Below are 23,466 nucleotides of genomic sequence, written 5' to 3' on the forward strand. Positions count from 1 at the left end.
CCTCCCCTGCTCAGGCTCTGTTTCTGTCTCTCAAAACTAAATAAACACAAAAAAAATTTTAAGACGTATGAAATATTATTTTATCAATATTACATGCTTCCAAAATATGCATAAAGATTTCCAATATCTACCTTTCCCACACGCAAAAACAAAAACCCTATTCTGTCCTGAGTCACCACACTGACTTCTGTCCTAAAGCGATGTAAGGTCCCGAGGAAAACAGACTGGCAAACAAGTACCTGGAATGAAGTGTCAGAAAAGGTCTGACAGGTGTTTCTAGGAACAGTGGGACACCACGAAAGAGGGTCCACTTTCCCAAGAAAGATGAGGAAAGGCTTCGAAGAGAGATGTCCAGGTGTGGGGGTGCTGGGCAAGCGTCATACAACTCAAATACACAATTATGCGTACTTCACGGTACACTTGGACATAACACTACCAACACAGCAAGACGACTTTTTTTGCTAGAATTCCTGCTTGGTGCTCATTTTCCACTTCTTAAAACCAATCTAGTTAAGAGCCTATCGCTAAAACCAGATTTCACTGAAAAGATTTATTAAGACTTGGCATGAAGGAGCCCCACTGTGAAAAACCACACCTTCAAAAATGAAAATATTTCTAAGTGTGGTTTATGAAGTAGAAGTTATATGGGCTTGAGACACATTTTTAGTTCCAATTCAGAGTGATCAAACGTTAGTTTTAAAACTTAATTTTAGGAAATTACAATTAATGTTCATTATGAAGTACTAAAGACTTCATCGAAAGTCCTTCTACATCGAAAGTCCTAACTACATCGAAATCCTTCTGCTTACAGCTTCATTATTTATCTAGGATAAATACAAAATTGAGATAGAAAACACAGTCCATATCCTTAAAAAACATGGAAGGATTTTCCTGACCTAACCATTTTAGAATGAAAACTATATAAAGTGTATCTCAAAAAAAAAAAAAATCTTCGAAAATTACCCCTAATAAACACACCCAAGAGAATTTTCCCTGTAAAAACTTTTCATTAGCTTTTTATTGGGTAGATCAACTTTTTATTGGCTTCTTACAGTTAAGGTATACATCCATTCTCTCATTTCCTAAATTAAGCACCTTTAAAGCAAGGTAAGACTCAAATATTCTATTCAGAGGCTTTTTTTTTCCTTTTAAACAAAACAAAAAAAGCCCTCCTTACAAAAAAAACCCTTTGGCACAAAATGGGATAGCTTGTAAAAGTGAGGGAGGAGAGGAGGAAAACTGATCACAGAGGAGCCAAGAAACGTGAAGGAACAAAATGTGTTAAGGCAACATTAAGAAAGGGAACCAGAAATGGGTGAGCAGTGACATTCGACAACAGGCGCGAGGAAAGGAAGTAATACACGCACCTCACTTTCTCACTCCCCTCCATTCAAGGTAAGCAGCTTAACAGGAAGTAAAGAACAGGAGACTGGAGGATGAGGGTTCGCATTATAACACACTGCTGCCTGGCTGTGTGATCCAGAGGACAGATGAATTCACGCACACGGAAAGGGTAAGCTACAAAGAGCGAGGGAGAAGTTCATTGCGGTTGCTACTGTAATTAATGCAATTGTAATCCTATCAAGATCTATGGCCCTAATGACGTTTTCCAAAAGCAAAAAAGCAAAGGAGATTTTCAAAACTTTCACACACTTAAAGTCAGATCCCATTTATTTTTTAAGCTCTGGAGGGCTAGGAAATAGGTCACAAATAATTGCAGGGATAATGATAATCAAATTTGCGAGTGATTTTTTTAAATATATAAATTAATGTAGATTCAAGGTCATTCCTCTTAAATCGCTCACTCGCATCCTGATACCATTTCTTGAATATGAGGGGAGAGGAAGAAAGTGTAAGCAGTCGTGCCAGGAACTGCACAGGATCCTGGGTAAATATCAGCATATATGCCTAGAGAACGGTGTTGTTTTCCCAGCCCAGGACACCTGAGTGACAGAATCCTTGCCAGGCTGCAACAGGGCAATGAATCTAGGTGAAGGGCCATATGGCAGAACCTCCAACCCTCAGCCTCCCCAAGTTCTGAGAAACCAGTCTGCCAGCTCCCTCTCTCAGCAAACTGTTCCTCTCTCAGCTACCATTCTCCTCTCAGCAAACAATTCCCCTCTCGGCAAACACCCTTGAGAATCCCTGCTCCAGGTAATGTTTTCACCTTACGTGAAATTCTCTCAAGTTACTTTTTTCTCCAGCAATCCTAGTCGTCAAGACTAAAGCAGCCTGTCTCAAAGTCCCGAAAACAAACATGCCCCAGGGTAGAAATGAAAGTTGCTTCAAAGAAGCAGAAAACTCCTAAGCAACAGCAAGAAGTACACTTGTCCATCACCACCCAGGATGCCATTACGATGAATGAGGTAAAGGCAAATGAGTCAGAGAACTGCGCTTTATGAATTCCAGACCCTCTTCACTCCAGAATACAGAGATTGGCAAAAGCAAAATGCATGGTAGGTCCACTGCAAACATTTCAACCTCATTTTTTTAAGTAGGGAGGCATAGGGAAAGGAAAAGTAGAATCTGGCAGAAGGATATGTGGATGCGAGAAAAAGCTTTTCACATTCTAGAAACTTTGGCTAGAGATCACTGTCCAAAATGTCAGTATCTCATCCTAACGACAGACTCTGAGAGTCGGTGTTATATCACAGACTCAAACACCTCCAGAGTTTCAGAGTGGAAGGGACTTTCCACGTCTTACCACTAACAACTCAAGCAACAGAACCAATAAGGTTGTGTGCAGTGCTAAACAGGACACTGTTAACAGGAGAGCGAGATATTTCAACACAGCTCATCACATGCTCAAGCCAGGATTCTTACCCCTTACGACGGCCAACTGCAGCAGGACGTCAAGGAATGGTGCACTTGAACATTGGGAGTTACAGATCTCATGTGTCAGAATCCCACTTTCATAAAAACATTTCAATTACTACAACCTTATTGTTCAATACAAGGTAAGGTTTGTTATAAGCCAGTAGTACTGATAAACTTCTTCTTAAAAATCCATGCATAGTTCACATTCCAACCGGAGATTCTGCACATGAGTTTTCCCCCCACCCAACTGATAATTACAGGAAACTGATATTTATTCTCTCAGTCTCAGAATTGCTATGTATATGGTACATGCTTTGTAGAGTGTTACAGAATGAACTTTTAAAACTGTGTATCTCCAAACATTATATACAAAATGTTAAAGTCGAGAAGCAGCTTTCTCTGTGCCAGTGATCACCAATATTGGGTTTTCCAGGGAAAGGTCGACGGCATTACCTAACAAACGACATCCTACAACTGTCTGATTAAATCAATGTTCCTGTCAAAGAAAATTTTTAGGAAAAAGAGAAAATCAGATTTAAATTTTTTGTGTGCTCACATCTGACTTATAAACTTGCCAGTGCTTTCATTTGACTATATATACATATATTATACATATATATATATGTATATATTATACATATGTATGTATAATACATATATATACATATATGTATACATATATACATATATATACATATATACATATATGTATACATATACATATACATATATATTATATATATACATACGTATGTATATATATGTATTATACATACATATGTATAATATATACATATATGTTTTTTAATACATATATATTTGTTTTTAATACATTTCTCAAGGGTGATCATGATTTTTACATATATTTTATTTGGATATTGAAGTTCTAATACACCTCTAACATGACCTGGCTTCTACTTTACATTTCTACTGGTTTCCACTTTATATCTCCGTTTTTATGGAAGCCAGCCATAAAGTACTAATGGAGAATTACCAATACAGCTTACTATTGTGTTAAGAAAACAGAAAAATTGCACAATTAACCTACCTACAACTTCACCCTCTTCTATGTGAAAAATGTAATGGAGCTGCTAATATTATTTAAGTTTATAGTCTCAACGATTCTCCCTACATTTTACCAAAAACTGCATATTCTTTAAATGAAGATTAAAATGTTTCCGGATGAATATAAAGCACATATGCTATGCATGCAGGGTATAAAAGTGGTGTGCTCCATGCTGATTCTCTTAAAAGTTAATCATATTAAAGAAAGAACATCACATGAAGAAAATTTTTTACCTCAAGTTTTTTAAAAACTATATTAATTTGCCATGTTTCTATGAGAGCTTCAAAAGAAGAGTAATTTATCTCCTTGGCATATTTTGCTAAATAATCCTATTACAGTAAATAGAAATCAGAACCTTGGGATTCAGAAATTGGTATACCTGAGAACACCAAATATTTGAAACAAAAATGATTAATATTCAAACAGAAAAATCAGGATGCTCAAACTGAAAACCTGTTGTGCGTGAACGGTATCACCAAATCTAGACTACAACACTATATACACTTTTAGAGACTTCAACAATATTTGTGGTGTGACCTTCCTGCAATCTGCTAAGACACTACAAAGATTTGCAAGAGTGGGAAAGTGATGTCACCAAGATGGCGACATCAGCTGCTCCTGACTTGACTGCCCCTCACGAGAACAACTAACAATCATTCGAGAGCAAGAAATCATTGAGATGATTCTAGAACATGGGGTGAGGCTGAAGTACCCCAATGCACATCAAAGACCAAGCCAGACTGCATTAGGAGGTAAGAGACCGACTACATTGACTGCACTGTCCCTCCCTCACTCAGCACAGCAACAAGAGGAGAGGCTCCCCAAGCCTCTCGTATCTCCAGTGGTTAAAGAGCACCCCGAGGGGTCAACCAACCTCCCCCGTATCGTGGGTCATTTGTGGGAGCCCCTACTCTGGTCTCACACCACAGGGATTGCTGAACAATCTGTGGGGCCCAGTCCCAGGGAATCTTGACTGTGACAGGGAAGGGGGGCCAGGGCTTTACAACGACCAGGAATTTTGGCAGCCCGAATTCATACCCTCAATGCCCACGCAGCAATTCCACAAAGCAGCTATGCTCACCTACTGAACCAACTCCGCAGCACACTGCGCAAGGGGACCACGTGCATGCGGGTCTACCTAATCCCCGACCTCAAATGAGGGATTCTGCGAACCTAGATCCAGTTTGCCCGTGACCAGGCAAGGTACTGACTTGGAATGGAGAGTGCCTCCCAGTCCCACCTGAACAGACGGGCTGGTGACAAGACCTGGAAGCCATGAGGCCGGTAGCCCTGAGCCAAGAGAAGGGCAGGAAGACCCCAGAGGTTGTGGGGCAGAGCCAGTCCCTGCGCAGCCAGGAACTTGCGAGCCAGCTTGAATTGAGGCAAAAACCAAAGAGCTTTCCCGGTTTTAGAGCTGCTTCTCCCACTGTGCCTGGGCAGGGAACCTTATTCACAGCCTTCCTCATTGCTGAATATAGCTTCAGCCTGTCCAACCACGGAAACTACCCAGGCCACACGGAAGCTGCATGGCCCCTTCAAAAGTCCTGTGAAAAATGACAGTCGCACACAGAATACAGCACGGAGGGCTCTGCCCACCTGCAGAGCAAAATCGGTGGGCTTACCTGCCCAGCAAATTCACTGTCCACTCGGGCCTGATTCGGGCCCCCAAGCAATGAGCTATATATGTCCTAGGCCCTTCTCTGCCCTCTGCCGGAGCAGTGAAGCTAGTTCATAGCCACATCTATAACCTAGTAAGCCTTACCAGAGACTTGAGGCAACAACAGAGCCCCTCCTACAGATGCCTCATTTGGGTAGATAACCAAGCCAAGTCCTATCCGCGTGTTCTCAGCCCCCCATCTCCATCCTCAGAGTTGTCTCACCCAAAGATCGATCAGAATAGCGGGCCTCACAACTGCCCAAAGACATTATCAGCAAACACACCCACACACAAACTCAGCTGACTGGGGACGAACTCTCTCTGCCAAAGGAAACGTGTCAACTATGGAAGCAAAGGCCTGCTGCTCAAATGTACAGACAGCAATGTAAGAAACCAAGGATCAAAATATCAGGTTATTATGACACCCCCAAAGAAAACTAATAAAGATCTAATAACTGACCCTAAAGAAATGGACATTTATGAACCGTCAGACAAAAATTTGCGAATAAGCCTCATAAGGAAGTTAACTATAAGAAAACAGAAAAATGAAATTAGGAAAATAATGCACGAACAAAATGAGAATTTCTACAAGGAAACAGCACCCGTTAAGAAAAAGCAAACACAGGGCACTTGGCTGGCTCTGTCCTGATTTCAGCTCATAGTTCGTGGAATCAAGCCCCTGCGTTATCAACGCAGAGCCTGCTTGGAATTCTCTTTCCCTGTCTGCCTCTCACCCGCTCACACACATTCTGTCTCTCTCCCTCTCCCTCTCAAAATAAATAAATAAACATTTAAAAAAATGAAACAGTGTTTATATATGTGCACTAATTTCCTTAGTCACTAAAAAAGGGGGAGGGTGGAAATAAAACAAACATAAATCCCAGAGTTGAAAAATACAATAACTGAAGAATTCAAGAGAGAGAGTTTCAAAAGTAGCCTTGACCATGCAGAAGAAAAAATCAGAGACCTAGGACATTGGAAATTATCCAAGGAGCAAAAAGGAAAAAAGGATAAAAAGCAGTGAAGAAAGCCTATGCACATTATGGGACACAATGAAAAGAAACAATATTTCCATTATGGAATGGAAAATTCCATTATGGAAAAGGAAAACAGAAAGGACAAAACATAAATTTAAAGCAAAAATTGCTGAAAACTTCCCAAACCTAGGGAGAGAAATGGACATCCAGATCAATGAGGTCCAAAAGACGCCAAGTAAGTTGAACCAGAAGAGGGTCACACATTATTATTAAATTATTTTTAAAAATCAGGGGTGCCTGGGTTGCTCAGTTGGTTAAGTGTCCAACTCTTGATTTTGACTCAGGCCACATTCTCCAGATTTAGGAGATAGAGCCTCATGTCCCAATCTGAGCTGACCTTGCAGAGCCTGCTAGGAACGCTCTCTGCCCCTCCCCCACTCATGGGAGCACATGCCCACTTGCTATCTCAAAAAAAAATACATACATACATACATACTTAAAAAATCAAAGACAAAAAAAGAATTTAAGAGCAGCTAAGAGAAAAGAGAGAAGTTACATATAAGGGAACTCCCATAATATTCTCAAAGGAAACTTTTTAGGCCAGGAGAGATTGAGAGGCCATACTGAAAATGTTGAAAGAAAACTGCTTTCAACTAAGAATCTGTACCTGGCAAAGCCATCCATCAGAAAAGAACAAGGAATAAAGACTTTCCTACACAAACAAAAAATGAGACAGTTCATTACCATCAGACCCGCATTAGACAAAATGCTATTCTTTCAGTGGGAGTAAGAGAACACTAATTAACATAAAAACACAAAAAGATAGATAAATCACACTAATAACAGACAGTAAATGTAGGTCATAGTTAGACTCTGCAATATGGTAACAGTGATGCAATACTTCACTTAAAACTCTAAATGTTAAAAAAACAAGAGGAATGTAACCATAAATTTATGTTAACTATGAGTACAACAACTTCTTCTTAGGCACACAATACAACATGTAAATTCTAACAGCAATAACCTAAAGTGTGATAGGGAAAAGAAATAAAAGTGTCAAGTATACAAATTTTATTGAAGATAAGTCATTATCAGTTAAAATGGAGTGTTAAAAGTTTTCAATATTTTATGTAAGCCTCATGGTAACCACAAGGAAAACCGTGTAGTAATAACACAAGAAACAAGATATAGAAGCCAAAGCATCTTGATACAAAAAGATATCAAAACACACACAAAAAAAATAAGAAACAAAGAACAGTAGGCCTCCAAAGCAACAGGAAACAATTAACAAAATGGAAACAGTATATCCTTGCATATCAATAATTATTTTATTTCCTTTCTTTTTTTTAATAGTTTGAGAGAGCACGTGCATGAACCTGAGTGGGCAGAGGAAGCGGGAGAGACAGAATCTTAAGCAGGCTCCATGCCCAGGGTAAAGCTTGACACGGGGCTCGATCCCATGACCATGAAATCATGACTTGAGTCAAAATCAAGAGTCAGATACTCAACCAACTAAGCCCCCCACCCAGATGTCCCCAAAAATAATTATTTTAAATGTAAAAGGATTAAATTCTCCATTCAAAAGACACAGAATGTCTGAATGGACAAAAACAAACAAACAGATCCATAAGAGCCTATAAGATCCACAGAGCCTATAAGAGACTTCACTTTAGCCTTAAAAAAAATAAAAGTATCCATTCTTGTATCAGACTAAATGGACTTAAATTAACACTGGTAGAGACCAAGCATACCATTATTAAATGACAAAGGGGTCATACATCAAAAATGTAGAATTATAAAGATTTATATGCCTAACAGAGTACCCAAATATATAAAGCAAAAAGTTTTATATATTTTATATGTCAGAGAGCTAATGTGAGAAATAAAAATAATACAGTAATAGTTGGGGGCTTTTAATAACCTGCTCTCAACAAAAGATAGACAAGCCAGACAGAGTATCAATAAGGAAACAGCAAGTTTGAACAACACTATAAGCAAACAGACCTAACATATATGCATAACGCTCTACGCAACAACAGCAGAGTACACGCTGTTCTCAAGTGCACGTGGAACACTTAAGAGAAGAAACCATGTTAGGTCACAAAACGAGCCTCAGCAAATTCAAGAAGACTGAAATCACACCAAGTATCTTCTCTGACCACAATGGTATGAAACTAGAAATTAACAAGGGGACAATTGGAAAGTCACGAACACATGGAAATTAAACAACACTCACCTGAACCAATGAATCATGATAAAAACTGAGAAAATAAAAAAGCTTCATGAGATAAACTAAAGTGGAAATAAAACATATTGGAACTTGTGGCATGCAGCAAAAGCAATTCTATTCTAAAATCAAAGTTTATAGCAATAAGAACCTACATTAAGAAACAAAAAATATCCCAAATAAACAACCTAACTCTAAACCTTAAACAACTAGAAAAAGCCCAAACTTAACATTAGAAGAAACAATGATTAGATCAGAAATAATTAAAAATGAGAAGAGAAAAACAAAAGATTAACCATACTAAAAGTTGGTTTTCTGAAAAGATGAACAAACTTGACAAACACATAGCTAGACTAACCAGAGGAAGGAAAAAAAAAAAAAAAAGGACCCACATCAACAAAATTATAAATGAAAAAGGAGACATTACAACTGATATTTCAGAAGGCACCTGGGTGGCTCAGTTGGTTAAGTGTATGACTTCGGCTCGGGTCGTGATCCCACAGTTTGTGGGGTCAAGTCCCACATCGGGCTCTGTGCTGACAGCTCAGAGTCTGGAACCTGCTTCAGATTCTGTGTCTCCCTCTCTCTCTGCCCCTTCCCCACTTGAGTTCTGTCTCTCTCAAAAAATAAACACTTAAAAAAAATTACAACTGATATCTCAGAAATTCAAAGGATCCCAAGAGGTTACTATTAACAATTAAATGCCAACAAACCTGACAACCTATAAGAAATGGAAACATTCTCAGAAACATGCAACTTACGAAGACTGAATCAGGAAGAAAGAAAAATTCTAAATAGTCTAATTACTAGTGAGGAGATTGAATCACTAATCAAAAATCTCCCATCAGACAAAATTCCAGAAGCAGATACCTTTACTGGTGAATTTTACAAACATTTAAAGAATATTAAAATAAATCCTTCTTATACTCTTCCAAAAACTGAAGAGGAGGAAATACTTCCAAACTCATTTTATAAAACCAACATTATCCTGATACCAAACCAGAAAAAGATACTACTAGGAAAAAAAAAAAAATCTATAGGCCAATATCCCTGATGAACGCATGCAAGAAATTTCAATGAAACTCTAGACAACCAATTCAGCAGCACATTGAAAGGATTATTCACCATGATCAAATGAGATTTATCTCTAGTGTGCAAGGATGGCTCAACATCAGCAAATTAACCACTGTGATAAATCACATTAATAAAATACAATAAAAGAATCACATAATCCTATGAATAGATGTAGAAAAAGCATTAGGCAAAATTCAACATCATTTCATGATTAAAAACTCTTAATTAGGCACATATCTCTCTTAATTAGGCACATAATCTCTTAATTAGGAAAATATCTCAATACAATTAAGGCCATACATGACAAGCCCACAATCAATATCATACTCAATGGTGAAAGGAGGAAAGTTTTCCTGTAAGAACATGACAAGAGTGCCCACTCTTACCACTACTATTCAATATACTACTAGAAGACCTACATAGTGCAATCAAAGTAGAAAAAGAAATAAAACATATATGAGTTGAAAAAGAAGAAGTAAAATTATGTCTATTTTCAGATGACATGCTTTTATATATAGAAATCCTATAGACTCAACCAAAAAAAAAAATGTCAGATCTAATCAACGAATTCAGTAAAATTGTTAGATACAAAGTTAACATGCAAAAATCAGTAACCTTTTTTGTACACTAAGAACAAAATTTCTGTAAAGAAATTTTAAAAATTGACCCCATATACAACAGCATCACAAACAATAAAGTATTTAGAAATAATTTTAACTAAGGAGGAAAAGATCTCTACAATGAGGCACACTGAGTCAGTTAAGCGTCCAACTTCAGCTGGGGTCATGATCCCATGGTTTGTGCATTTGAACCCGGCATTGGGCTCCACGCTGACAGTGTGGAGCCTGCTTGGGGTTCTCTCATGCTTTCTCTTTCTCTCTCAAAAATAAATAAACTTAAAAATACCTCTACAATGAAATTGTAAACTCTGATGAAATAAGGTGAAGAAGACATATATAAATGGAAAGGTATCCCATGTTCATGGATTAGAAGAATTAATGTTGTTAAAATGTCAATACTAACAAAACCCATCCATCAATTCAGTGCACTCCCTGTAAGATTACAGAGGCATTTTTTCTTATAGAAGTAGGAAACACACTTCTAAAATCTATATGGAACTAGAAAAGATCCCAAATAGCCAAAGAAATCCTGAGAAAGAGGAACAAAGCAGGAAGTATCCTACTTCGTGATCTCAAACTATACTACACAGTTATATAGTCATCAAAACAGTATGATACTGAAAGTCCAGAAATAAACCCATGCCTATAGAGCCAAGTAATATTTGACAAGGGAGCAAACAATACTCAATGGAAAAAAAGGCAATCTATTCAATGAATGGTGCTGGGATCACTAGATATTTATGCATAAAATGATGAAACTGGACCCACATCTTACATCACACAAAAATTAATTCAAAACGTATTAAAGACCTGAAACTAAAAATCTCCTAGAAGAAAAAATAGGAACAAATCTCCTTGACATGGGTCTTAGTAATGATTTTTGGATATGACACTTAAAGCACAAGCAACAAAATCAAAAATCAGCAAGTGGGACTACATTAAACTAAAAATCCCGCAGAGCAAAAGAAACCATCGAAAGAAAAGAAAAGAAAAGAAAAGAAAAGAAAAGAAAAGAAAAGAAAAGAGGAAGAAAGAAAGGGAAGAAAGGAGGGTAGATGGAAGGAAGGAAGGAAGGAAGGAAGGAAGGAAGGAAGGAAGGAAGGAAGGAAGGAAGGAAGGAAGGAAGGAAGGACAAATGGACGAAGGAAGGAAGGAAACCTACAGAATGGGAAAAAATATTTGCAAACCATCTTATCTGTTGAGGGGTTAATATCCAAAACACATAAAGAACTCATATAACTCAATAGTAAACACACACACACACACACACACACACACACACATACACACACACAACAAAACAAACAAAAAAAACAACCCAATGAAAAACTGGTCAGGGGGCATAAAGAGACATTTCTCCAAAGGAGATATACAAAAGGCCAACAGGTACATGCAAAGATGCTCAACATCACTAGTCACTAGGGAAAAGAAAATTAAAGCCACAATGATATATCATCCCACACCTGTTAGAATGACCATCATCAAAAAACACAAGAGCACTGAGTGATACAGTTGACTAAGCGTCTGACTTTGGCTCAGGTCATGGTCTCACAGTTCATGAGTTCAAGCCCCATGTCAGGCTCTGTGCTGACCAGCTCAGAGGCTGGGACCTACCTCAGATTCTGTGTCTCCCTCTCTCTCTACCCCTCCCCACTCATGCTCTGTCTCTCTCTCTCAAAAAATGAATAAGCATTCACACACACACACACACACACACACACACACACACACACACACACAAACAGATAAATGATGGCATGCCTGTAGAGATAAGAGAACCTTTGTGTACTGCGGGTAGGATTATAAACTGATACAGCCACTATGGGAAACATTTATGGAGAATCCTCAAAAAATTAAAAATAGAACTACCATATGATATAGCAATTCCATTTTCAAGAATATATCCAAAGGTAATTAAAACACTAACTCATAAAGATATCTTGCACCCCATATTTAAAGCAGTATTACTTATGACAGCTACAATATACAAACAACCTAAGTATCCATCAATGGATGAATGTATACAGAAGTTGTGCTTTAGACTCACAATGGAATATTATTCAGCCACAAAAAAGAGTAAAGAAATCCTACCATGTGCAGTAACACGTGTGGACCTTGCAAGCATTCTGCTGAACTAATAAAGACAAATACTGTGTGATCTCACTTATGTGGGGGCATGGAGAAGAGACGAAGAGGAAATGAAAACCAAACTAATAGTAGAAGAGATCAGATCTGTGGTTACTATGGGTAAGGGGGCTGGTGAAGGAGAGAAGAGGGGGAATTGCGGGAAAGCGGTCAAAGGTACAAACTTGCAGTTAGAAGATAAATGGGTACTAGGGATGTAAAGCGCAGCACGGTGACTGTGGCTAACACTGCTCTATGGCATACAGGAAAGCTGTTAGGAGAGGTAATCCTAAGAGTTTCATCACAAAGCAAAAAATCTTCCCCTTTGCTCTTTTCTTCCTTCTTTCCTTTTGATGGTATCTATATGAGAAGGTGCAGGTTAGCTGAACTCAGTGTGGTATTCATTTCATAATATCTAGGAATCAAATCATCATGCTGTACATCTTAAATTTATACAGTGATGTACGTCAATTATCTCTCCATAAAACTGGAAGGGTGGGGGGGGAGGGAAACATCAGAGAGATTAATGCCTCGAAAACAGAATGAAAAGGGGGCAGAGTTGAAGGAGGGAAGAGGAGTGAAACTGCAGGTGAACCAGCTCATACTGACCCCTAGAGGCCACTGTACAGGTTTGGCTTTTACTCTGAGTGAGGTAAGGTAGTGGGGGGGGGGGGGGGGGGAACACCACGGAAGTAAAGGAGGGACATGGTCCCACCTGTGTTTAAAAAAAAAAACACACAAAATTGCAAGAGTTAATGTATAAGTCCAATTTCCACAGTAGGCAACTCCTTGTTAATATTTAAACAAGGAAGGATGGGGCTACTTTCGCAGACAGATCAGTGGGACCACTAATAGGAGGGTTGGGTCATGGGAAGCCTGAGAGGTTCAAGCTCAAAGTAATTTCCTTTCTTGTTTTGAACAATTAAATCCACTGAACCATTTTAACAGTGTTATTATGTGAAAACTCCGGTAAGACTGTCAAACTAACAAACTATTCAACCCCATGTACCTCCCATGTAGCCCTACCACCAGAATGAAGAAACAAAAGTTAATGAAATACCCAAGACTTCATAAAAATTAATTCTGTTAATAAAGAAAGGTGGGTTCAAACCATAAGAAAATGAGTCTTTGAACAGAAAAGGAAATATACGTGATGAACACACTAAAGCAGTGTAATTGAAGACAAACCAAAAACATATAAAACAATTCTGAAGGTATCATAAAATAGCAGAATCCACCTGGGGCAGGGGGGCACAGGAAAGCATTTATTTTAGTTTTAAAAGCTTTAACAGCAGAAAAATATTAGACAAAATGAAAGTTATTTAACTAGATTTTCATTTTTTCAAAACGGTCAACATGACCATTTATAATGTTTAAAGAAGATCCTTATCAGCATCTGTTGGATACTTTGCAGCTAGGGCTGCTCAACTGTATATGTGTGGCTGGAAATAGAACTGACAATTTAGCTAATGAAGTTAGGAAAATACAGACAAGATACAACATGGTGGTTTCTCTAATAGATGGTCCTTTCCAGTCATTATTCCAAACCAGCCATTACAAAATAAAGTGACATGAGAAACCAACTTAAGGTCTCGTGGTAGAACTTTGTTGTTGGAGACCATAAGGAATTGTTCCCGATTCATCTTTTGAAAACTATTATGATTTGGAAAAGGCTAAGAAAGATACAATGGATAAAACATATCCATTCTAGAAATAATGGATATGGAAGGATAGAGAACAAATAAGTTAAAATCCTATTGCTAATCTCGGGGACCAAAAGAGGGGGAGAGAGGAAAAAACATAAACTGACTCATTTAAGAAGGTAGCAAAATACAATGATTGCGAAACTATAACCACTTATTCACAAGGTACATAAACTTAAACAGGCTCATTGGAAAAAAAAAAAAACTAAATAAACAACAGCAATAATTTCCTGACTTCTTTAGTTATTACGAGATAGAAGTTATCACTTAATTATACCAGTGAGACTGAGAAGTATTTCCAATATATAAAACCAATGTGCAACATTTTCCACCACATTCCAACTATATAACTGTGTCAGCGATTACACACACTGAGAGGATGCACAGAAGTGTCCCTTTTGAAAGCATACTTTGAAAATGAATAAAATGATTTTACTGGAAACCCCTGAAAAAAGTAGATGTGCTTTTATGGTCCAACCAACACCATGCCAGATGGACCATGTTACGTATCCAAGCTCAATTCACTTACTCATTAAGTTTGGAAAACATCCTCAAGTAAATCTCCACGGGACTTTTGGGAGGTTACTCAGTTATTAACACTGATAAAAACCATGCTTGATATAATACTTTGGCCTTCCAGTCTCAATTCATGACAAGTTTATACTTTGAATTAGTATCAAATGCAAAGTACAAAATCTGACACACTGAAGAGCAATGTGTTAAATAGGGAGGAGCTATTTGGCGAAGTACCCTGGGAATTTAGGTCAGTCTAATCCAAGGTTGCATCAATTACTGAGAAGTTAAGGGAAACGGAAAATCAATTAAACTTGCAGACTGTGCCATATTGGGAAAGTCTTGAATTACCAACACTGGAGGCATTTGGAATTAGACTGAATGAAATACCAGCAAACGTATTATTAACAACGGAGGCCTCTCATATTAGAGGGGAAGAAACATGACTTAATAGTAAAAACATTTTTCTAACTTCAATAGGCAATGTTTATTTGCAATCATTTGTCTTACGTTATCCAGTAGACTACCTTTACAAAGAGAAGAATTTAAAGGATTCTTTGTTTGGAGGACTTAATGAACACATATCAGAAGAAATACAGATTTATATTCCCTTCACAGATTTCATACAAAAAAAAATTTTTTTAACGACCATGTAAACCAAGACTAAGGTACATGAATATTTTAAAATAAATAAATAAATATAAATACTTTAAACACTGTACTTCTTCTCTCAGAATCAGTTATATGCCTTGTTGAATTACCGAGATGATATGGAAAAAATCCTAAATTCATTATAGTCTGGTTTCTCCTAAAGTAAATGCTATAAATGGATGGAATTTTCAGGCCACTATTAAAATAGTGAAGATTCATTCAGAATAACTTGAAATTTTCCATTTCGTTCCAACCAAGACAGATATAAATGGAATATGCTTTATATGGTTTTATGTTAATTACAATAGTTAAATGCTTTGGGGCATCAATGTAGCTTATTAATTCATTTTTTAAAACATTACTGGGTATAACATAAGCAGTAAGAAGAATGCCAACAGGCTGTGGCAGAGGCTGTATGTCCAAACTCCCTTCAAGGAAGACATATGAAGAGAGCCCAACAGGAATCAAATGTGGAAACAAGACAGTTATGGCACAATCCTCTTGTCAGGCAGTATTCCATCTGGCCTTTCTGGGCAAAGACTTGCTTCTCCATGGAGCATTTATCAATCAGGGTCCCAGCAAAGCAGATGGTACACTGCATAATTGAAGAGGTTTTAATAAAGGGACTATTTACTAAGGTTTGGCAAGGTTAGGAAAACCAACAAGAGACAATGCAATACTCTCAGGCTTGCAACAATGGGGTGCTGTTTCCACCCCTGGGCCTGAAAAAGCAAAGGAAGGAACAACTAGAAGAACCTGGAGAAACAGATGAAGAGAGTGGGCCACCTGGCAGGATCTGTGGCCGCAGTTGAGGGAAGCCCAAAACCAGCATAAGCAGAGAAGAAGAGAGTGAGGAAGTGTTAACAAATACTCCCATCTCACACTCTAGTCAAGCCTCCAACCTCCAGCTGGAAAAATCCAATTAGATACCAAACAGTAAGGAACCTACTGATGCAATACATACACAGGTCAGCCTCTCTGGGCACACGTCAAGGTACAGAATGGGTCTGTAAGGGTAAACGTAAGTTATCCACTCGTGCAGGACCCCAACACAAACATAGAGAAAGCTACAAATAATATACCAGGAACATCAAACAGCACATTTTGGCTGGAGCAGAAGCTGTATATATGGAATCAATGGAAGAAAAAGTGAAAATGACAGGGTAGAATAAAAGATAATTAAGATCACACTAAGAAGTCACAGTTTGAAGGTACACATGCAGGAAGGTAAAATAATCCCAGGATAATGGCAGCAGTGTATACAGTCAGATTGGAAGAAGAGTCACTTCTAGCAATTAGATGATTCCAGCAGCCTCGGTATTAAGGAAGTAGTAAGAAACAGTAACAAAACTTGATCCCGTAGTATGTCCTGGGTATCTAAAAAAGCATATCCATTTAATCCTCTCTATTTTGAACTAAGAAACCTGAGCCTCAGAAAACTAACCTGCTGAGAGGCACCTGGGTGGCTCAGTCGGTTGACCCTCTGACTTCGGCTCAGGTCGTGATCTCGCGGTTCATGAGTCCCAGCCCCACATCGGGCTCTCTGCTGTCAGCCTGTCAGCACAGAGCCCGCTTCAAATCCTCTGTCTCCCTCTGTCTGCCAATCCCCCACCTGCGTTCTCCCAAAAATAAATATTTTTGAAAAAAGAAAGTAACCTGCTAAAAGTCAACCCAGAACTAATTAGCTATTACAAATGCCACAATATTTCACCAACTTGTGCTTTCTAAATGAAATATTGGCAACAGAAAGTGAAAAACAGAAGTTCATTGACAGGTCCAGAACTCCATCAACCAGGAGATCTCAGATGAGTCACCTGACCCCTTCCCTAGCTCACCTTCCTTATCTGCAACTAAGAGCACCTACCAAAATTATTTCTTCCATCTCTAAAGTTTTCCTGTTGCAATATTAATACTTAATTCATCAGCCTTGCCACCCTCAAGTCAATCTGCCAATGAACATCCCCATCAACTTCATCTTCAACTCATCCCTGGCTGTGAACTCTCAAATTAAATCTGATTTCAGTCTCCCCAACAAATGCACTCAAGCAAAAACTCTTCAGTGAGAGACCATCTCCAGTCAACTCGACCTACAGGTGATAGGCCTTCTGTGATACTGTGACATAACAGAAAGTATATATTTGCTTTCATCCTCAGTTCCTAGTACAGAGCCCCTACAACTCTTATAATTCCCTGAGTGATAAGGGTGAGAGGAGCATTTATGGTTATTCTTAATAAACCCTTTTCAACCATATCTGGATTCATGCTAATGAGATAACTCTTAAGAGGATGGGGGCTGGTTGTCAAAGGAACCAACAATGTAATTAAAAGGTTGGAACTTTCATCCCCAACCCCACACTTTGGGAGTTCAAGCAGCACTGGCCAATGATTTCATCAATCATGCCTAGGTAATGTAGACTCCACAGAAACCCCCCACGTTGGTGAATGTACTGAGGTGCTGGGAGGGTGGCATACCCAGAGAGGGCATGGAAGCTCCACTTCCATTAGCACATGGCTTGCCCTGTGCATTTCTTCCATGTGGATGTTCCTGAGTTGAATCCTTTACAATAAACCAGTAATAATAAGTAAAAGGTTTTCCTGAATTCTATAAGTCATCAAACCTAAGTAGGGGGTCATGGGAACCAAATTTACAGTTGGTCAGAAGTATAGGTGACAATTCTTACAATGGACATCTAGAGTGGTGGGTAGTCTAATGAAACTGAGCCCTTAACCTATGAAGTCTACACTAACTCCAGACAGTTCATGTCAAAACTGCTCAGTACAGCCCTTTTGATTCCCTGAGCAACACCATGGTGGTTGGGAAAAACAAGTGCATTATGAAAGGGGGCAAAAAGGGAGGCAAGAAGAAAGTGGCTAATCCATTTTCTAAGAAAGACTGGTAGGATGTAAAAGCACCAACTATGTTCAATAGAAGAAATATTGGAGGGGGCACCTGGGTGGCTCAGTCAGTTAAGCATCCACTTTGGCTCAGGTCATGATCTCACAGTTCATGGATCTGAGCTCTGCTTCAGGCTCTGTGCTGACAGCTTGGAGCCTGGAGCCTGCTTGGGATTCTCTCTCTCCCTCTCTCTCTGCCCCTCCCCTGTTTGCGCTCTGTCTCTCTCTCTCTCAAAAATGAACGAACATTAAAAAAAAATTTTTTTAAGAAACATTGGAAAAAACACTAATCACAAGAACTCAAGGAATCGAAATTGCATCTGATGGCCTCCAAGACAGTGTTTGAGAAGTGAGCCTTGCTGATCTGCAGAACAATGAAGTTACATTAGGAAATTCAAGCTAATTATTGAGGATGTTCAGAGCAAAAACTTCCTGTCTAAGTTCCATGGCATGGATCTTACCACTGACAAATGGTGCTCCATGGTCAAAAATGGCAGACCATGACTGAAGCTCACATTGATGCCATGACTAGGAATGGTCATTTGCTTCATCTATTTTGTGTTGGTTTTTACTTAAAAATGCAACAATCATATTCAGAAGACCTCTTATGCTAAGCACCAATAGGTCTGCCAAATTCCAAAAAAGATGATGGAAGTCATGACCCAAGAGGTACAGACAAATGACTTGAAAAGAGTGGTCGATAAATAGACTCCAAATGGCATCAGAAAAGGCTTGTCAGTCTATTTACCCACTCCATGATGTCTCTGTCAGAAAAGTAAAAATGCTGAAAAAGCATTGGAAAGTATGAACTGGTAAAACTGATTAAGCTTCATGGTAAAGGTTCTGGAAAAGCTCCTGGGGATGACACCAGTGCTAAAGTTGAACAAGCTGATGGAATGTGAGCCCCTGGTCCAAGAATCTCGTTTAAAACTCTGACATTTAGTGCTCGCTTCGGCAGCACATATACTAAAATTAAAACTCTGACATTTAATGGTGACAAATAAAAAAAATGATTTGTGATATTTAAATAACAAAAATTGTTTTGTGTAGAAAACCTACATATTCAGTGCCCCAAGTATTGTCATTATAGAAAAACGTACTTTATCTTTACCTTCTATGATTCCTACAGAAATTATACCCCTGCAAGCCATTTGACCACATTCAGAGCACAATATTACTGGGGTTTTTTTATTAGACTTTATTTTTCAGATCAGTTTTAGGTTCCCAGCAAAATCGAGAAGAACAGAGTTCCTATATACCACCCCACCACCAAGCTGTCCCCGGTTATCAACATCCTCCACCAGAATGGTACATTTGTTACATCAATGAACCTATGATGACACATCATTATAACTCAAAGACCATATTACAGTTCACTCATGGTACTAAACATTCTACGGGTTTGGAAAAATGTGTAACACCATGTATCCACCACTATAGTATCATACAGAATAGTATCACTGCCCTAAAACATTCCTTTGTAGCCTGCCTATTCATTTCTCTCCCCTCTTCCCCAACACTGGCAACACTGATCTTTTTACTATCTCTTTGTTTTTTCCTTTTGCAGAAGCCACAGAGTTGGAATCATCCAATGTGTAGCCATTTCTGATTGGCTTCCTTCACTCAGTAATGAGATTGAAGTTTCCTCTATACCATTTCATAACTTGATTGCTCATTTGTTTTCAGCACTGGTTACCATCCCATTGCCTCTATGTACCACAGTTTATCCTTTCACGGAAGGACATCTTGGTTGCTTGCACTTTTGGCAATTATGGTTAATAAAGCAGCTATAAACATCTGTATGCAGGTTTTTGTGCAGACACAAACTTTCAAGTCCTCTGGGTATACGCCAAAGAGCATGGTTGCTGCATCATATGCTAAAAGTACGTTAGTCTTGTAAGAAACTGCCAAACTGGTTTCCCAAACGGCTGCACCATTGCACACTCCTACCGGCAATGAAGGAGAGTTCCTGTTATTCCGCGCTCTCACCGGCATTTGGGGTTGTCAGTGGTCCAGATTTTAGCCATACAAGTAAATGTGTTGTGGTATGTCCTTGTTTCACTCGCATTTCCTTAATGACACATGAGGTGGATCATCTTTCATGTGCTTATTTTCCATCCATGTATCTTCTTTGGTGAAGTGTCTGATGAGGTATTTAGTCCATTTTTTTAACTGGGTACTTTATTTTCTTACTCTTGAGCTTTAAAAGTTCTTTATGTATTTTAGATAATATTCCTTCATCAGATTTATCTTTTGCAAACATTTTCTCCCAGTATCTGACTTGTCTTCTTACTCTCTTGACAGTCTTCTCTTGCAGAGGAGAAATTCTTAATTTTAATGGAGTCCAGCTTATCAGTTCTTTCTTTCACAGATCAAGCCTTTGCTGTTGCATCTACAAAAGCCATCCACACCCCAGGTCACGTACATTTTCTTCTGGGCTATCTTTATCGCCATTAATTAAAATACGTGTGTGTGTGTGTGTGTGTGTGTATACATATATACATATATACACGTATACATACATGGCATACATACATATGTATACGTATATATACATATACATATATATATATATATATATATATATATATATATATACGTATACATATGTATGTGTACATATATGGAGTGGCCAGTATGCAGCTGGTACTTAAGACAGAGGATGAGTAAGGCGATTAAACCCTCAAGCATCCTGAAGCACTGCTTTCAGAAGATCAAAGAACTGCTAACACAGTGAGTCTCCAGCGGGAGAGGTCAGGGAAGTCAGGGTACAGTCACGTGGATGCAGGATCACACTTAGGAGCACAGGCAAGGGAGGAGGCCAGCCTGGATACAAATCCCAACTCTGCGCTCACCAGCCGTGTGCCTCTGGATCTTAACTTCCTCAACCAAGAAATGGGGAGAATATTTATAGCCACTTCACCTCACAGGGCTGTTGTGAAGATGAAAGGCGTAGGCATATGATGCGCTTAGCGCCTGTCCCACGGAGCCTGTCCCTCCCAGCCTGTCCCCCTGACCTGCACAATACACACCAGCACTTCTGTTTCTGCATTCTTCAAAACGGGACGTGGGCACACGGTTTGCTTTTTAATCATGATGTTTCATTTTATTTTGAAATTTCAAAGAAGATTCAGGGAGACTCTGATTCTCCTATTCTCTGGTTATCTAATAAATCGATGAGTCAAAATAAATGAGGAACAGCATGTGGAAGGTAGCAGACACAAGCCAGCTGGAAAACTATGGGGTTAAAATCTCAACTTGGTGAAAGCAGTGTTTTCTTTTTTTAAACACACAATCCCCACTTGTAATAAAGCAATTAAAATTTTAGGTGAAAAGCTCAATTCATTTAATATTTCAATATTATATTATTGGTTTTTATTTGTACTAATCTAAAAGGGGAAAATAGACTATGAGTATTTAAAAATTAAACCATATAAGTGAGGATAATTTATTTCTCAGTGACTTCAAAAGGAATCTGGTTCAAAGAACAGTGACTAACAAAATAAAGCATGATTCTATTTTCTAATGTAACTACAAAAATTATACACAAGAGAGTATCAAAATTGAATACTACTTTTAAAAGTACTTTCTTTTTTTAAGTTTTTTAAATTTATTTTGAGAGAGACAGAGACCACACGAGTGAGGGAGAGACAGAGAGGGAGAAGGAGCAGGCTCCAAACCACCAGCACAGAGCCTGATGTGGAGCTCAAACCCACGAAGCTGCAAAATCATGACCTGAACAGAAACCAAGAGCTGGACGCTGAACCAACCAGGCCCCCCAGGGCCCTTAAAAGTCCTTTTTTTTTTCTTTTTTTAATGTTTGCTTATTTTTGAGAGAGGAAGAGACAGAGCATGAGTTGGGGAGGTGCAGAGACAGGGAGACACAGAATCTAAAGCCGGCTCCAGGCTCTGAGCTGTCTGCACAGAGCCCGACCCGGGACTCGAACCCACCAACTGTGAGATCATGACCTGAGCCAAAGTCAGACGTTCAACCGACTGAGCCATCCAGGCACCCGAAAAGTACTTTTAAAAATCATTAACTACAACCAATTAGGTGATATAAAAACCTGCAAATAACATCAACTATATCTAAATAAAACGGCAAAAAAATACACATAAATCATTTCCTTATCTTAAAATTGATTAAATTATCTCTTCCTGATCTGAAACTCAAAATCCATTTTGCTGAAAAATAAAAATGAGATTAAAAAACGATTATGACCTGACTCATTTATAAGCCAATCAGATATATGCCTCCTGCATTAGATTGGTCAATGGACGAAGCAGTCAAGGACAAAATGTTACAACTTTATATCTAAATAAATGTTAACTAAGTGATATTTTTATAATATAGTTCAAACAATACAGTAGCTTCCCTTTCTTACCAGCCAGAGGATATGGTCCAAGACCCCCAGTGGATGCCTGACACTATATATCTATATATATCTATATAGAGATATATATCTCCATATATCCATATATGTGTGTGTGTGTGTGTGTATATATATATATATATATATATATATATATATATATGGTACCAAACCCTAGATGTATTGTTTTTTCCTGCACATGCAGAGCTCTGATGAAGTTGAATTTATAAATTAGCCCCAGTAAGGGATTAACAACAATAACTAATAATAAAATAGAAAAATTACAACTACAGACTGTAATAAAAGTTAAGTGAATATGGTCTCTCTCTCTCAAAGTATCTTACTTTCAGGGCACCTGGGTGGCTCAGTTCGTTGAGCATCTGACTTTAGCTCAGGTCATGATCTCACAGTTCACAAGTTTGAGCCCCGCATCGGGCTCTGTGCTGACAGCTCGGAGCCTGGAGCCAGCTTCGGATTCTGTGTCTCCCTTTCTCTCTCTGTCCCTGCCCTACTCATGCTCTCTCTCTGTCTGTCTCTCAAAAACAAACAAACAAACAAAACATTTGAAAATTAAAAAAAAAAAAAAAATGTCTTCCTATCCCGTATTCGCCCTTCTTCTTATGATGGTAAGATGAGCCGCGAGGTGAACGAGGCAGGCATGTGATGAGGGGTCAGGCTGCCACTGACCTTCTGATGGTAGTCAGGAGGAGGACCATCTGCTTCCGGACATGAGCTGACGGTGGCTAACCATATCCAGAAAGCAAAACTG

General features: G+C 38.6%; 1 protein-coding gene and 1 pseudogene across 11 annotated transcripts in view; one reads left to right on the top strand and one right to left on the bottom strand.

Moving 5' to 3' along the window:
• Positions 1 to 23,466, bottom strand: part of CDKAL1 (CDK5 regulatory subunit associated protein 1 like 1) — a 790,924-nt gene that overhangs the window by 542,885 nt on the left and 224,573 nt on the right.
• Positions 18,237 to 19,226, top strand: LOC102902231 (annotated as a pseudogene).

Source organism: Felis catus, chromosome B2 (genome assembly GCF_018350175.1).
Source record: "Felis catus isolate Fca126 chromosome B2, F.catus_Fca126_mat1.0, whole genome shotgun sequence".
NCBI lineage: Eukaryota > Metazoa > Chordata > Mammalia > Carnivora > Felidae > Felis > Felis catus.